Source organism: Herpailurus yagouaroundi, unplaced genomic scaffold, assembly GCF_014898765.1.
Source record: "Herpailurus yagouaroundi ecotype Mexico unplaced genomic scaffold, PumYag 159, whole genome shotgun sequence".
Lineage (NCBI taxonomy): Eukaryota > Metazoa > Chordata > Mammalia > Carnivora > Felidae > Herpailurus > Herpailurus yagouaroundi.
This window is the reverse complement of record NW_024412400.1, coordinates 3,686,218-3,703,733: the sequence shown is the minus strand read 5'-3', so window position 1 is coordinate 3,703,733 and position 17,516 is coordinate 3,686,218.

Sequence of the window (17,516 nt, the reverse complement as noted above, 5' to 3'; positions counted from 1 at the left end):
AGAATTCCGTGTTTCTTATTTAGGCTACCCAGAATAAAATGTGGGTTTTTTGGTCTGTTTGTTTCTTATGGCAGCCTAAACAGAGCAGGACAAAGGCACTGTGGTTTGGAATTGTCTGCTTTTCAGTAGAAGCCAGCGGAAACACTGTGAGATACTTCTATCTCTTGAAATAAATGGGTTTTTCCTCAAAACGGCGTTCTTGCAATCCAAATTACTTTGACTTGGATGGCAACTTTCAACCAGCACTTCCACGAAGGAAGAAATCAGTATCGCACTGAAATAACCTGAACCGGCAGGCTTGGGATCCCTCAAGAATTTGTGGCCTTTGCTTAGAATGAGTTCACTTACCCCATAGAAAAAGGCCCTTTCTTTGAGCCTTGAAAATCTGACACACTCAGAAAGCAAACCGTTCTTTGCGTTATTTCTTGGCACTTAATGTAGCTTACTTTTGTTCTAAATGTGATTCTTTACAACATATGCTCTGATGGAAGAAATTAGCAAAGGATTATTGCTTTCCCTAAATCAATTAGGCTGAAAAGAATGAGTTGTTTTTTTCTTTTGCTGCCATCCCCGCTTTATTTCTAAGACAATATGTGCAGAGAGTGGATTCTATTAATGGAACAATTACTGCAAAATTTGCCATCTTGGGTTCTACTCACACCTTGTTTCAATCTTATTAGAATTGAACTCTAAATCTATATTCTGATGTAAATAAAATCAGGGAAACTTAGTAAACACAGGAAAGCCTTGTGTAGTGAGGTAAAGGGGCGTGTGTTGGAAGGAGACAGTCTTTTTTTTTCTCTTTTCTTCTCTTTTCTTTACTTTTCTTTCTTCCCTTCCCTTCCCTTCCCTTCCCTTCCCTTCCCTTCCCTTCCCTCTCCTCTCCTCTCCTCTCCTCTCCTCTCCTCTCCTCTCCTCTTTTCTTTTCTTTCCTTTGTTTGTTTCTTTCCTAACGCAAGAGACAGCTTTAAAAGAAAAGCAACTAGATAATCTAAATTTCACTGCAAGGCATGTTTCTTTCGGGAAGAATCCTAGCTCTACACAGATGCGGCTTTAAAAAGAAGTCAATGTAGCACCACAACCCCTCACCGTCTAAAACCGTATTCGGTTTATTAACAAAGAGTATGATCAAGAAACAGGAGGAGATATTTTGTTTTTCAGTGGGACCTCGTGAATATCATGGATGGCTTTGCAAAGCACGCATAGTTTTCCGTAAGCCAACTATGCTTTAGAAGTTAATGGACGTCATTTCCCTGCAGCATATTTGAAAACCTGAAACAATGATTTTCCATCACGGAGGTAGAAACAAAGAGCTAAGAGTCTTCAGGTCGTTGAACAAGTGTTGGCTACTTGAGCAATATACTGTCGTCAAGATTAAGTTCAATCGTGAGTCATTAAAAAATAACAGGTATTAGCAGATTCTATTTATTTTAAGTGAAATTAAAGGTCATTTTCAAAACCTTAACATTTTTCCCAGGGCAGTCCCTGTGAGCATATTAGTTAGAACTTGTCTATAGAAGTAATTCTCTCCAGAGAGATAGATGTGGATACAGGTACAGATATGGATATATTTAGTGTGCATATATCAAATGGAAAAAAAAAAAAACAAAAACCTTAGTACAGTGACCTGAGCAAGAAGACGAGCAAGACAAGAGTGAGGAAGCCAATCGAAAGAAAGGCGTGGTTCCCAGACACCAGAAGCATTGATGTGTCTGGGTCAGGGTCCAGAAGGCATCAGCTGGTGCTGTGGGATCGAAGATGCCTTTTTCAAGTTTATTTATTTATTTGGAGAGGGGGTGGAGGGGCAGAGAGAGACAGAAAGAGAGAATCCCAAGCAGGCTCCGTGCCGTCAGCCCAGAGCCCTATATGGGGCTCCATCTTGCCAGCGTGAGATCATGACCTGAGCCGATATCAAGTGTCAGATGCTTAGCTGACTGAGACACCCCGGTGCCCCCCAGGATGCCTTTTTGAAGACACCCCCCCCAAGAAAAAACACTGTATTGTTTTACATTTTATTTCCATGTTCTGATCTCTTTTGTGAGCTTTGCGCTGGAAGGGACTGGCCTGGAGTTGGCAGGTGAGGAAATAAGGAATACACGGGCCCAGCAGAGAAGAGCAGGGCATTGAGTTAGGTGTGCCCAGGAAAAATGACAGATATACGAACCATCATGGAATTATAAAGACAGGAGGGCCCCCTCTCAAAACTTTTTAAGCTAATAGTTGCATACAGTGCCATCTCCTACTTGGAAGTTCATTTGTATAATCCTGCCTCTCACGCCGCGCTCTCTAGGTTAGACCACGGATGTCCACCAGTGGACCTCCTTAGATCTAAGTCCAAATGAGTACTGGGAACCATGCCGTTATTTCTGTGGGTGAGGACTGTGAGAGGCCAAATACACAAATTGATGACGGCCAGACTATATATAAAAATAGCCTTTACTCGTTTCCATTTGGGTGGCCTTTATTTATTCCCACAAGTGAGAAAAGGAAATCACAACATCCATATCAAGAAGGTACGCTTGCTTCTACAAAGACCTCAGAGATGCTAATATTAATTATTCAGATGTTTCCAGATCACCTCACAGACAATCTCTAGGGCAGGGTTTCTCTGTTTGACATTATTGACACTTTGGACTGGGTAATTCTTCATTGTAGGGGCGGGGAGCTTTCCTGCATAATGTAGGCTGTTTCACCACATCCCAGCTTCAATTTACCAGGTGATAGTAGCAGATAACCCCCAAGGGGCAACAATCAAAAATATCTACAGACATTGCTAAATATCCCCCAGGAGGAATGAAATCACACTGTAGTTGAGAACCAGTCTGCCTCACAAGAATTCTGAACTTCCTTCCTCCTGAAGGTGCTTTAATTCTCTAAGAGTGCTATACGCTCTAAGATAATATGATTATAGGTCTCAAATTTTCTAATATAGTATCAATTTTGTATAATTTAGTTCTTTATAATAAGGGTAATTTGGAATTTGCATAAAGACATGTTACAGTTTTCATATGATTTGAGAATACTTTGCATACATATGAATTCACAATTTAGGACAAAAAGGCAATTTTTTGTGACTTACATGTCTTACGTGTATTCAGCAATCATGGTTTCTATACTCTGTGCAAATATAACATAATGTGTGCAGGCAGCGTCACTGGATAACTTCACAGCTCTTTCCAGGTCTTTAGCCAGACCAAGATTCCAACTGTCTATTGCAAACTGGCTTTCCATATGGAACTTCACTGAATTATCGCACAGACTAATCCCCCAGAGATTTCTGTAGCTTCTTCTTTTGCAAGGTTCTTTGCACAGTTATTTAGAAACTTGGAATATGCTTGGAATATGCTAGGTGGATACTGAGAAGAAAGCTGTCAGTCCTCGTAAGGTAGTCAAGGAGGATGTCAAGGAGGAGGGCGATTTTGGAGATTTTAAGCTAAGATTTAGAGTTGAAATAAGCACGCAGTAGACAGATGAGTATTACAACTGTAATTCTCAATGAGAATTACGTCACGGCGGTCAAAAGTATGCAGAAACAAAGAAATAGGAGAAAACATTCACGCTCGAGAGGCAAGAAGCAATTAATGCTATGAGGCAGTAATGGTGAGAAGTGTGATGTAATGAAAAGGGATTTTAGAGTCAGAGAGGAAACCCTGTCCCGGATTTAATTTTGACCTTGAATAAGCCACTAATGTCTCTGAGCTTCAGCTTAGTCATCTGTTAAATGAGAGGAAAATTAACTTACCAGCTTGGCCTTTAAAGATTGGCTGCTACTAGAAAGAGTACTAAGCAAATGGTAGCCATACTTCTGAGTGGTATTATTGCATTTTGGATTAAGACATTTGAGGGTTTTCTTGTGAGGAGAAGAAATTCGAAGAAAGGCCAGAGAAAAAAGTGCCACTGAGTAGTTCATCATTGACATAAACAAGGTCAGGGAGTTAGATCAAATTTAATGAAGTCCTGTCTAATTCTATCTTGCTCTGATTTAAAGACTGTAGAGAACGTAAACTAGAATAGACAATTCACAGACGCATGGGGGAGTTTCATGAGTCACTCGCTCCGCTCTGTTCCATGCCCAGAACATTCCCCTTTCTTCCGTCTCAGTCTGCTGGACCCATAAGACACATGATTCTGGAAGAGCTGGATTTCGAGGACCAATCTGTCATCAATATGTGAGTTCTTCTCTCACCTTAGTGCCCTCCTTTTGTTAAACGTAGGTAAGAATATCAAACTCTGAGTTTGCCGTGATGACTACTTAACAGGATGTTTGTAAATCCAATGGTGCTGTAATAATGTTAACTCTCAATATATGTCAGCATCCCTCTCTAATTGACATTGGTCACATATAAGGAATGAATGGCCTGTGTGCAATGCCCTGCCATCACTCCCCCCCCCCAACAAAAAAACTCCTTTTAATTAAATGATCGGCTATCTTTCCTTTTTGCATTCCTGCTATAATAATCCTAATCCTTCCTGAGCCCACGGATATTTCCGACTACATTCAGGGATACTCATGTGCAAGAAAGTGCCAAGAAGAAAGTCATATCAGTTTATTTTGAAAATACGACTCTTAATGCTCTAATAGGCTACACATATTTTAGATGTGGAATTTCGTATTTTGAGTGAGGTATTAGTTTCCCAAAAGCAATATGGGTTAGATACTATGGTCTCCATCTTATAGGTGAGGACACAAGCTTATCATAGCTCAGGAACACAAAGACGAATGCAGGAATGGCCCTGATTTCAGATGGTAAACAGAAAGTGAATAACTAGTCAGTGTGTGGGGCTAGCACACTGTCCATTATGGGTGTAAGGCTGGCATATTATAAAGTGTGTGTGTGTATGCATGTGCGTGTGTGCGTGCGTGTGTGTGTTGGGGAGAGACAGGAAGGATACTGCATGAAACCACAAATACGGTACAGAGGCCACTAATGGTCTGGCAATGACATAAGCACAGGAACCACTGGGTCTTAATTAAAAAATAATAATTCTATAGGTGATTGGAAGTCCATTCCTCAAGCTCTCCTGCAGATTAGGTAGTGAGTTTTTCACACGGCTTCAAAGTAAATAACACATCTTGCAATTCGCTCTCTGTACTATGCAGCTTGATGCAATTCTGATATCAGGACACTTATGACACTACTTGACTCCATTTCAAACTCTAGATCATTCCAGACAAGAAAGTATGATTGCTGCTGTTCAATGCTGCCACCAAGCACTGTGTGAGGCAAATCTAGAACTTACTAAAAACACCTCCAAATTAGTATTGTGTTAAATGCACCTGGAAAATGTGCTCATTAAAAGAACCTGCAAGATGAACCAAAACCATTAGTGCCTCTGGACTACCTGGGACAAAAAAAAAAAAATCAATTAAAACTGATAGGCATCTTCACCTAACAGATGTCTCTTGCATTTTTCATACAGTATCTGCGCTAATTAGGAAACAAACAGTGTAGGACTATTGGCTTTGGAGACAGATCTATGCACTGTATAAGCAAGATTTTTAACATGTGTCAGCAATAAACACATATTGGATTTCAATTAAAAGAAGAGACTTTGAAGCTAAAAATGTTAACAAAAATATGCAATCACGCTGATGAAGCACATACTTGCAGTGAGGGCTTAACTTTCCTAATATAGCTTCAAGTGATGGATGGTTTGCCCCTTCCTGCACACTTCCATCCCGGATAAACTCTACCTAACAAGATGCTTGACCTGAACTTGATGGTATAATTGCCTATTTTTGGAAAGAGATAAATGACTATGGGCTGATTATTAATTTTACCTAGCGTAGCTTGAAATATCCAAGAGACATTTTGTTTCCCGACTTAGGGTGTTTTTAGCTACAAATACTTCTTCTGGTTGCCCACTATGGTCAATGTGTCTTTGCGCACTTTCGAGCTACTGCTCTCCTGAGCCAGCTTCGTGATACGGCCAGGCAAACCTCTCCCTGTGAATAATTCACATTCGCTTTCTACTTCACCAAAGTCTAGGAATAACCAGTTTCTGAAATCAACGATCCACGCGTTCACTCAGCAAAGACTCACTGAGTACAAGGCAAGAACAAAAAGGAAACGGTCACTGGCGGGGGAGACGGAAAAGCAGCAGGTTTCAATGTCACGTGATCATCATTAAAACGATGTACAGGTGTGTGTGAAGAACATCGCTAGGGTGACTGTACCTGGCATCATCCAAACCACGATACTTTCAAGGAGCAAAATGGATGTCATTAACTATCACCCTTGGACAGCAGTCGTAAACCTGGAATCTGGCATGCTAATTCACGTATATACATCATTCCAGAGATACGGTTCTCTTGATCAGCAATTTGGTCAGTATTTAATGAACAGGCTCAATCTGGACTGAGACATACTTGAACTTGGTAGACAGGTAAATCTTAAGCTGGTTACTAGGGCCTATTTACATCACACTTCTATTTCTAGCAAAAGCTCAAAATTCCCCGTGCATGCCTCCTTAATACCTTACTCCCTACCTTCTAGCCTCAGGGACAGACCAGGATAACTCAGGCTGTGAAAACTGAGGTAGATTTGGGGCAGGTGCTCAACCTTCACTTTGCGATGGCGATTGCAGAACCTGGCACGTTAGAGATGCTCCTTCCATGTTTGTTCAGACCCTGAAGGGGTATGTGAGAGAAGCTGCCTCCAAACTTCAGAAAGCCCGCGCGACCCAGGGGAAATCACAGCCCCTCTACACCCAAGACACTTTCCCTCCTGCCTTCAGGTATTCTAGACATAACCTCCCTCTTCCCGTGTCTGGGGTAAACCTCCTGAACCTTCTTACTCTGGTATGTTCTTTATTCCCAGCCCTTCGCTTGAAATCGGATTCCTGTTCTCCCATTGCCCAATTGGATTTCGTCCCTACTCTGCTCCTGTTTTCTAGTTCCTTCTGATCCACTCCAAGCTGCTTCCATTACATTCCATACCCCAAGTCATAGGGCTGATCATGACCGATCAATAACCATATCAACCTGTGTTGTAGCCCAGAGTTATCTTCCTACTTCCAGCAAGTAGAAGGGTGCTCTGGGTCCGCGAACAGGTTGATGTGGTTATATTGTGAATGTGAGATGAAACTGACATACACAAATACAAAATACACAAATCCTAATGTCTTTTTCATAGAATAGCTTCCACGGGACACCATCCAAATCAAGATGTAGTTCATTCCCAATATCCACCTAAGTACAACTCGAGGGTGATTACTGTTCTAAGTTTTATCATTTTCAAGTATTTTTCAGTTTTTGCACATTATAAAAATGGAATCATATGGAATGTACTATTTTGATGTTTGATTTATCTCACTCAATATTATGTCTATGACATGTATCCGGGCTGTTGAGGATATCAGGAGCAGATTCTTCTTGGTTACTCTACAATAGTCTATCAATATGTCACAATTAACTTACTTATTCTATTGTCAGTGGGTATGTAGAATGTTTTATGGACTTTAGTTATTATAATTAAAGCATCCAGAACATTCTTGTACGTGTTTTTTTTTCATTTACATAAGCATGCAATTTCTTTTGGTTATATGCCCAGTAGTAGAATTTGGGGGTCCAAGGGACTTCATATATTTAGCTTCAGTACAAACTGCCAAACATTCCTTCCAAAGTGTTTTTGTTAAGTTTTTATTTTAATTAATTAATTAATTAATTAATTTAGTTAGTATACAGTTAGTTAATATAGTTAGTAATTATAGCCAGTTAGTTAATATACAGTGTCATATTAGTTTCAGGTGTACAATATTGTAATTCCCAATTCTATACATTACACAGTGCTCATCATGATAAATACCCTCTTTCATCCCCTTCTTCTTTTTCACCCATTCCCTACACCCTCCCCTCTGGTAACCACCAGTTTGTCCTGTATAGTTAAGAGTTTGTTTCATGGTTTGCCTATTTCTTAAATTCCACATATGAGTGAAATTATACAGTATTTGCCTTTCCCTGACTGACTTATTTCACTTAACATTCCATCCGCGTCATTGCAAATGCCAAGAATTCAGTGTTTTTTTATGGCTGAATAATATTCCAGTGTGTGTGTGTGTGTGTGTGTGTGTGTGTTGCACATTTTATTTATCCATTCATCAATCAATGGTTCCTTAGGCTGCTTCTGTATCCTGGCTAATGTAAATAATTCTGCTATAAACATATAAACATAGGAGCCAAAGTGTTGTTTTTTTTTCTTTTTTCTTCTCTTTTTTTTTTTTTTTTTACCAATTTATATTCCTGCCAGCCATGTATGGGCATTCCTTTAGAGTTATATGTTCACCAACACAAGGTAATAGTAGGCTTTTTAATTCATCCATTCTGATGATTTTAGAGTGGATAATTCTTTATAGACCCAGATATGAGAGTCGATGTTGTATCTAATGACTTCCCAGGGTAGACAATGAAATCTGACATACCTTAAAGACATGTTAAGACACCTATGTGCATCCAGCTTCTAGATTTGTGGGGTATAGTGGGCGGTGTTGAACACACTCAACGTTGAGTGCACAAAAGATAAAACAAAGACGCCCAAAGCTTCCCATTTGGGTTTCTTTGGTGCTATTTCGCTGTAGGTGAGCAAAATTGATGTGGAATGATAATCTCCACCTATTCAGTAGCATTTGGAATGTTTTGAAAATAGATCATGTGTGCTTCACAAGCAATATTAGGCAATACTTTGGATGCCAGGTACAAGATGCATGTGAGGGCTCATCATTTATAGATGACTTTAGTAATATTCATCCACATGTTATACTGAATTATACCCTGGTGTTTCCAGACCTGACTTTAGGAAATTGTTCTCTGGCCTCATGCTTCTCTCTAGAAATAAACGGAAAGGACTTATGATAACATTTCATATGAATTATTACAAATCTTGCTATTAGCTCAGCTAGAACAGAGTAGGAAGGGATACAGGGGTTAAAGTTCAAAACTAAATGTGGTCGCTCGTACTTTCACAGAGGAAGACAATAAAACAAGCAAGCAAGATGAAAAGAAGGAAACAGGCAAGAGAGAAATAATGTCTGTAAATATATATTATATATATATACATATACATATATATATATACACACACATATGTTACTTACATATACGAAGTGAATCATATTAGGCCATTCTTATTTGATTACCATCAGGGAAAAAATTGATATGTGTGTGTATTTTTACTCATACAAAATTGCACTGAGATATTTATACCTATCAGTGGTACGTTTTCACCAGACAGCATATTTTTGTTAATGCTAGGTAATATTTTTAATGAGTCATCAGCCTGTCCTGGCACAGATTATTTGTGGTCCTACCAACATGACTAATGCTAAGAGTCATATTTTGGAGTTAATTTCACCTTTACCCAACTTAACAAGACACGGAAGAAAGTGAAAGCATGATGCATATTTATCAACAGGAGCCCTCTCTGGCTGTAATTATTAGAATGCCATCTCACAGCCTTAACCAACAAGACTATCTAAGAAGATGTTGCAATAAGGAAAAGCTATATCCATTATAAGAGGATAAGTTTTACATGAAACATTTTAATTTATTAAAAAAAATTTTTTAAGGTTTATTTTTGAGAGAGACAGAGAGAGACACAGCATGAGCAGGGAAGGAGCAGAGAGAGAGGGAGACACAGAATCCGAAACAGGCTCCAGGCTCTGAGCTGTCAGCACAGAGCCCGATGTGGGGCTTGAACTCACAAACCGTGAGATCGTGACCTGAGCCAAAGCCGGATGCTCGACCGACTGAGCCACCCAGGCGCCCCGAAACATTTTAATTTATTAACAAAATATTAGAGTATCACAACTACTTTATATCTCTCCTGAAGCCATTTTTTTTGAGGATCTTTATCTCTGTAATTGAATGGCAATTTGGAAGTGCGAGCACCCAGGAAAACATAGGACATATTTTGAATACAGAAGAAATATTGCTATATTAGAGGCTAATCAAGCGTCCTTTGTAAGTGGAAGTTTTACTCTGAGATACATGTGTCAAAGAGTGGAACTAATCATACCAACAGCAATTTAACATTGCTTTCATTGATTTTCAGAAGGTTTTTCCCAGTGGTTAGATTTCCTCTGCTTGTGTGTTTTCTGTGTCTAATGCTAAAGAACTACACTGAAAGCCATTTTTTTTTCCAAAAATGTGATATTCCCAAGTTCAGCAGCTTCACTACAAAGAAAGATTGTGGTGATTTTTTGAGGTTAAAGTAATCCTGGTGAGCATGATTTTCAAGGCCAAATGAATTTTTGTTTGTTTGTAAACATTTGTGCCAAGACTTGAGCCAGACACAGGGAAATATCTGTAAATAAGGCAAAGCCCTTGCACTCAAGACGGCACAGAGAGATAGGTAAGCAGGCCAGCATTTCACATACAGGTAGATTGTAAGTGGTAAGAGTTAGGCACAATGTAATATTGTAGTGCATGGGGGCATTGCCTAACCAATTCTAGAGAGAAGGAAGCTCTAAAGGAGATTGTATATTTAAGCTCTTGTGGAAGAATGGTATGTGGGCTAACGTGAGGGGGAATAGGAAAACTTCTAAGCAAAGGAATTTCTTTGTGAAAATCTTGGAGGCTGAAAAGAACAGGGACGGTATGGAGGAGAAACAGAGCCAGAATTCTATACGCTCAGAACATAGAAAGATGGCAGGATGGCTCCCCGATGTCTGTGAAGATAACAGGAAGAAACTGGGCTGGAAAGGTAAGATGAGGCTAGCTCCCATGGTGAGATGGAACCCTCATTTTTAACCTTTTAACCTATTTATACTCTGGTATTTATTCTCTGGTATTTATACTACAGTAATGCATGCATTTTAGACATGACTCCGTGATACTGAAAAAATACTTCTCTGGCTTTACAGTTGAGTTGTACACCTTTCCCTTCCTTCGTTCCCCTGTGGCCACAGGATTCTCCACGTGGTTTGTAAAACACAGCCAGAAATGTCCTGCCCTTGCACTTATTGTCTGCTCCCCTGGAGGGCCCTCCCTCCTGATGGACCTGTGGCTTCCTCCCCTCGCCTCCACTGGCTCGACTCAAACAGCAGCTACTCCGAGGAATTGCCCCGTGCCCCGTGTAAAATCATGGCTTTCTGACACTCTTTCCTACGTCCGTGCTTTATTTTTCCCCATAGCACTGGCCACCGTCATAATCTCCATATTTTCTAGTTAGTATTTCATAATTGTCTCTCCCACTGGAACCTAAGCCCCGAAAAACAGAGCTTCTTACCTATTTTGCTGTCTGCTGCTTCATTAGCAAGTAGAACAGGAGCTGGTACCTAGTAGATACTTAATAAATGTTTCTTGGATAAATGAATACATGCTAGCTATCAGATTTTTCTACCTTGAGGTAGCAATTATTAAATATTAATATATTTAATAATATATTACTAATAATATAATATTACTTGATTTGTATGTAATTAATATATGTTATTATATATTACTTATATATAGGTTCTATAATATAATATAATTTAATTATACATAATTTAATAATAATATACTATTAAATATTATTAAGTTATAAAATATTGGTTAGACTATCCAGACTTACTACTTACCCTTTTGCACATTCCTGTGGTTAATAGGACCTTTTATCTTCCACACAAAAAATATTAGATATATCTATTTTTGCTTTTGGTTACGATGCATGTCTGTATTCAACTGCAATCTGCAACCGAGCTCCGTCTATTAATAGAACTATATGTTACTCATTCCACTTTCTAAGTCTCACCACTAAGGCTAATAAAAGCCAAAAAAGAAAATGTGTGAAACTAAATTAACAGTAGAACCGGGATAGCAGAAATCTTGTTAGAAATTTCTGTTGTAACTTTCTATTCTGCTGTTTCTTTTACTGTTTCCCCCCCTCTGAAAATTGCTGTGGGTACACAGTAGCACAAGGGTAGTGAAACCTTTTCACAAATGAATTATTTTGAGTTTTGAGCCCAATGAGTCTGTCATTTGACGCAGCTACCGAACAAAACAAATGCAAATATAATATTAAACTCACTGAGATGCGTCCTTCAAGAAAGCGAGTCCTTTGTACTCTGAACACGTCTGACTAGAGGTGATATTTATCTTCACGATGGCACGTCCGTAGTACGGTAATGATCAGTGCCTCTGGCCACCTCCACTGCTAGATTTTGAGCAAGTCTAGGAGAGAAAATGTCTTTTGCTCACATGTAGGGGGATACCAGAGACATATTGGCATGCTGCTGGCCCGTAGAGATGTGTCAAAATAACCCTTGTTTGCATTCCAATTATATAGAGAGAGCTTGACAAGCTTTCTGCAATTAGGATTTCAATTATGTAAAAATGACCCTGAAACGAGCAAGTGCATCTTTTGGTCTGAGCTTTTGAAGGGTGTGGGGGAGGCACAAATGTCCATTTGCAATGGTCTTTCCATAGCCCCTGAGAATAAGGCCAAATGGAGCAAGAGAGTGAATGGTGCCGAGAATAACGGTAGTCTTGGACCGAGCGTAGTAGATGTTAACTGAAAGCTTCGTGACCTGCGAACCTTCAAGAAATTCCACGTGTGTTTTTTGGAGAAAGAAAATGTCTTTCTGTGAAATTGAAAATAGAATTTTTTTTAATTTTTTTTTTCAACGTTTATTTATTTTTGGGACAGAGAGAGACGGAGCATGAACAGGGGAGGGGCAGAGAGAGAGGGAGACACAGAATCGGAAACAGGCTCCAGGCTCTGAGCCATCAGCCCAGAGCCTGACGCGGGGCTTGAACCCACGGACCGCGAGATCGTGACCTGGCTGAAGTTGGACGCTTAACCGACTGCACCACCCAGGCGCCCCGAAAATAGAATTTATTATAGCATCGTGAGGCCCAAACACTGTTATGGCTTCTATGTAATAGAAAATACCTCAGTGAAGAAGAAGAAACCATTCCCGGGTTCCCTTTGTCATGGCGCCCATAGTAATGTGAATTGGGAACGCGTTCACTGTCAGGGGAGTCTACATATAACCAACCGCATGCACCCATGTTTGACATATCAGAAGGCGTTGCCAGAACTTCTACGCCTGCAGCAGTGGTGGTGGTCATGGCAGAAGGGAAATGGTGCTAATGCTGGACGTCATTGACCATGGAGGTAATACCAGCAAATTTGTGCTCCAAGTTGCAGACTCAGTACAGGGATAATAGGGCAGCACAGGTTGAACTGATGTACGCACCAAGACAACCACTGAGGCTCCCAAGGAATATCTGAGGAGGTCGCCAAGAAAGAAATGACAAACCCTTGGAACACAAGACTTGGTATTCTAAGCTCTTGAAATAATAACACCATCTAAAGGACGCTTTCAGATAATCAAGAGATAGAGCATAAAGATGATCCAAAGCAAGAATGGGATGGTATAGGCACATCTTAAGAAGTACCAAATAAGTGGGGGAGTCTGGGTGGCTCAGTTGGTTAAGCATATGACTCTTGATTTCGGCTCAGGTCATGCTCTCATGGTTTGCGAGGTCCAGCCCCGCCTCGGGCCCTGTGCTGACAGCGCGGAGCCTGCTTGGGATTCTCTGTCCCCCTCTCTCAAGCCCCTGCCCTGCTTGTGCTCTCTTTCTCTCTCTCTCTCAAAATAAATAAACTAAAAACAAAACAAAAAAAACTTAAAAAAAAAAAAGAAGTACCAAATAGAAACTCTAGATGTGACAAGTTTTCAAATTGAAAACACAAACACATGAGCTCAAGCATAAAACTCGAATTCTGTGAACTAAACTGTTATCCGCGAGTCAAGGCAAAAAAGGAAATACACTCAGACTCACAAAGACTGAGGGTGCTTACAGTCATAGGCTAACTAAATAAATACTAAAACATCTTCCTCAGAACAAAAGGAGATACACAAGAAGGAAATGAGATGCAGGAAATAATGGTGAGCAGAACCAGAGGCAACATATTGCTAAATCTAAATGAAATGTTATTGTAAACACAATGATGACTACATTGGGGAGTTTACATTTAGCATAGAGCTAAAATATTGATAAAGGGTAATATAGAAGATGATGGGTGTGGGAAACCCCAGCCAAACTTTTTTTTCCCTCATTTTACTTGGGCAACAGAATGAAGATTCGGGTTTATTTTTTTTTTTTTATTTTTTATTTTTTTTTAATTTTTTTTTTCAACGTTTATTTATTTTTGGGACAGGGAGAGACAGAGCATGAACGGGGGAGGGTCAGAGAGAGAGGGAGACAGAGAATCGGAAACAGGCTCCAGGCTCTGAGCCATCAGCCCAGAGCCTGACGCGGGGCTCGAACTCACGGACCGCGAGATCGTGACCTGGCTGAAGTCGGACGCTTAACCGACTGCGCCACCCAGGCGCCCCAAGATTCGGGTTTATAACCGTTAATGTGATATTCTGAAAGAGGATACATTTTGAAAGTTTTAAACTCTTTCCCCTCAATTGGAAGCAAAACTAATTTGTGAGCAAAATATGACCTTAAACTACTGGGTGAGGATACTTGAGTCCTTATTTGTCCCACTCAGCGCCAACAACCACATGAGCCAGCGCAGACAGACTGATGTGTAATTATGATATGCTGCCCTAGGTCCTGCTCCTGATGTTTGTAATAAGTAATGGGCACGTTATCTGAGATCTGAAGATCTCTTAGCTCTCTTAGATCTAAGATCTAAGATCTGAAAAATGAAGAATCACAACCACATTTAGCACCATGGAATTGGAACATGTTACTATAGACCTGTAATGTTCATTTGCATCGTAATATTTATATTAAGCCTGGGTGGCTCAGTCGGTTAAGCAGCCAACTCTTGGTTTCCAGTCGGTTAAGCGTCCAACTCTTGGTTTCCAGTCAGTTAAGCGTCCAACTCTTGGTTTCCAGTCGGTTAAGCATCCAACTCTTGGTTTCCAGTCAGTTAAGCATCCAAGTCTTGGTTTCAGCTCACGTCCTGATTTCATGGTTTGTGAGTTCCAGCCCCACGTAAGGCTCTGTGCTGACAGCTTGGAGCCTGCTTGGGATTCTCTCTCTCTCGCTCTCTCTCTCTCACTGCCCCTCCCTGTTCACTCTCTCTCTCATTCCAAATAAGTAAATAAACTTAAAAAAATAAAAAAACTTATTATATTAGGTTAAATATTATACATGCTCACATATCTTATCATATCAAGTATTTAGGAACATTACTAACAAATAGGACATTGGAAGAACTAATGAAAATGTGAAAAATCCAGGAAGGCCAGAAGTGAAAAGGAAAAAATGGATCAGTTAAAAACCAAAAAGAAAGAATAAATCGGTAATCTCAATATACATGAAAACATTAAAATTACCAGATAAATGCCATACAAGAATAATTTGTATTAAAAACCAACAAGTTCGATAATATCTCTAAGAACAAGTTATATAATTCAATGGCCAAGTAAGTCTTACTAGACTGGCCCTCTGCCAGATAACTAGTATATACTCTGTAATGTATCTTTTCATTTTCATTTAGCTCAAAATAATTTTCAGTTTGTCTCGAGAATTCTTTGGCCCATGGTTTATTCAGAGCTGTATTGTTCAATTTCCAAATATTTGGTGGGAGGGAGGGGTTCCAGGTATTTGTAGTCCTCTGTTTCTAGTGGTCTGAAAATATAATTTGTGTAATTTTGACTCTTTCCAATTTATGCAAGTGTACTTTTGGCCCAGAATGTGTTCTTTCTTGGCAATTGTTCCAGACAAGCTTGGGAAGAATGTGTATTCTGTCGCTATTGGATGGGGAAACTATAAATGTCAACTAGGTCAAGGTGATTGATAGCGCTCTTCAAGTCATCTATATCCTTACTGATTTTCTGCCTTCTTGATCTATCAGTTACTGAAACAAGATGGTGGAAGATTCCAGTTCTAATGGTGGACTTGTCTATGTCTCCTTTCAATTCTACCAGTTTTTGCTTTGTGCGTTTTGATGTTCTGTCCGGTTTATACACATTAAGGACTGTTTTGTCTTCTTAGAGACTTGACTCCTAATTAAACTTGTTTTTAAATAAATTCAGTGGCTTCCCTAGAGTTTACAATATACATTTATTAAAACAGCCAAATCCAATTCAAATAGTGCTATATAACTCCACTCCAAATGCAGGGACCTTATGACAAATTATTTCCAATTCCTCCTTCCCATGACCTGTGACATCATGGTCATTCATTTCACTTATCTACATGCTACATGTTACTCAATACATTGTTTATTATTATTATTATTATATTTACTTAAACAGATAGTTTTCTTTTATATCAGTGAAATATAAGAAACACAGACAATTTTATTTTACATTCTCATATATCCTTACTGCATTTTCTCTTTCTTTATTAAGATACCAGTTTCTGACCTATATCATTTTACATCCATCTGAAGAATTACTTTTAACATTACTTTTAAGGCAGGTCTACTGACAATGAATTCCTTCGACATTTGATTTTCATGAAAGCCTTTTTTTTTATTCCTCACTTTTGAAGGATGATTTTCACTGGGTATAGAATTCTAGGGTTTTCTCTGGCTTCCCTCAAGTTTCTTTGCTCAGTTTTCTGTAGTCTGAATATGACATATCTAGCTGGGTTTTATTTGCTTAGATGGTTTGAATTTATCTTGTTTGGTGTTTTCTGTATTTCTAGATCTCGGGTTTGCTTTTTGCAATTAATGTTGGACAGTTCTCAGCCACTGATCCTTCAAATAGCCCTGTTTCAGTCTCTTTTTTAACCCTGTGTTATTCAAATTAGGTACACACACTTTTGATGCTGTATCATAGTTATTATGTGTTGTGTTTTAAATCTTTTTTTAAAGATGACCTTTTTAAAAGTCTGTTTTATCTCTTTGTTTGTTTATTTATTTATGAAGCGTGTGTGTGTGTGCCAGCAGGGGAGGGACAGGGAGAGAGGGAGAGAGAATCCCAAGCAGGTTCCACACTGCCAGCATGAAACCCAACACAGGCTCAAACTCATAACCTGAGCCCAAATCAGGAGTTGGACACTTAACCAACAGAGCCACCCAGGTGCCCCTTAATCTTTGTTTTCTTTGCTTTTCAATGTGAGAAATTTCTATTGACCCATCTTCAAGTCCTCTGATTCTTTCTGGAGTCTTCTGATGAGCCTATCCAAGTGTTCTTCATTTCTGTTACAGTGGGTTTTTTGTTTTGTTTTGTTTTGGGTTTTTTGTTTGTTTTCCTGACACTTCCTGTTGGTCCTCTCTTGGAGTCCCCCTCTCTCTGCTTTCCATACCCATCTATTCTTGCATGTGTTCTACTTTCTCGATTCGATCCCTCAACATATTAATCCTAGTTATTGTAAATACTCCGTCTGATAATCCAGCACATGTGTCATATCTGACACTGGTTCTGATGCTTGGTGTATTATCTTTTTTAGATTATGTTTTTCTTTGCCTCTTGGCATCTATTGTCATTTTTTGTTGTTGCTGACAAACGTTCTGTACTGACTAATGTGAGCTAATGCAAACAAGCCTTTAGTGGAATGGCTTATTCTAATCTAGCTAGGAGTTGGGCTGTGTTTAATGTTAGTTGTGGCTCTAGTTATT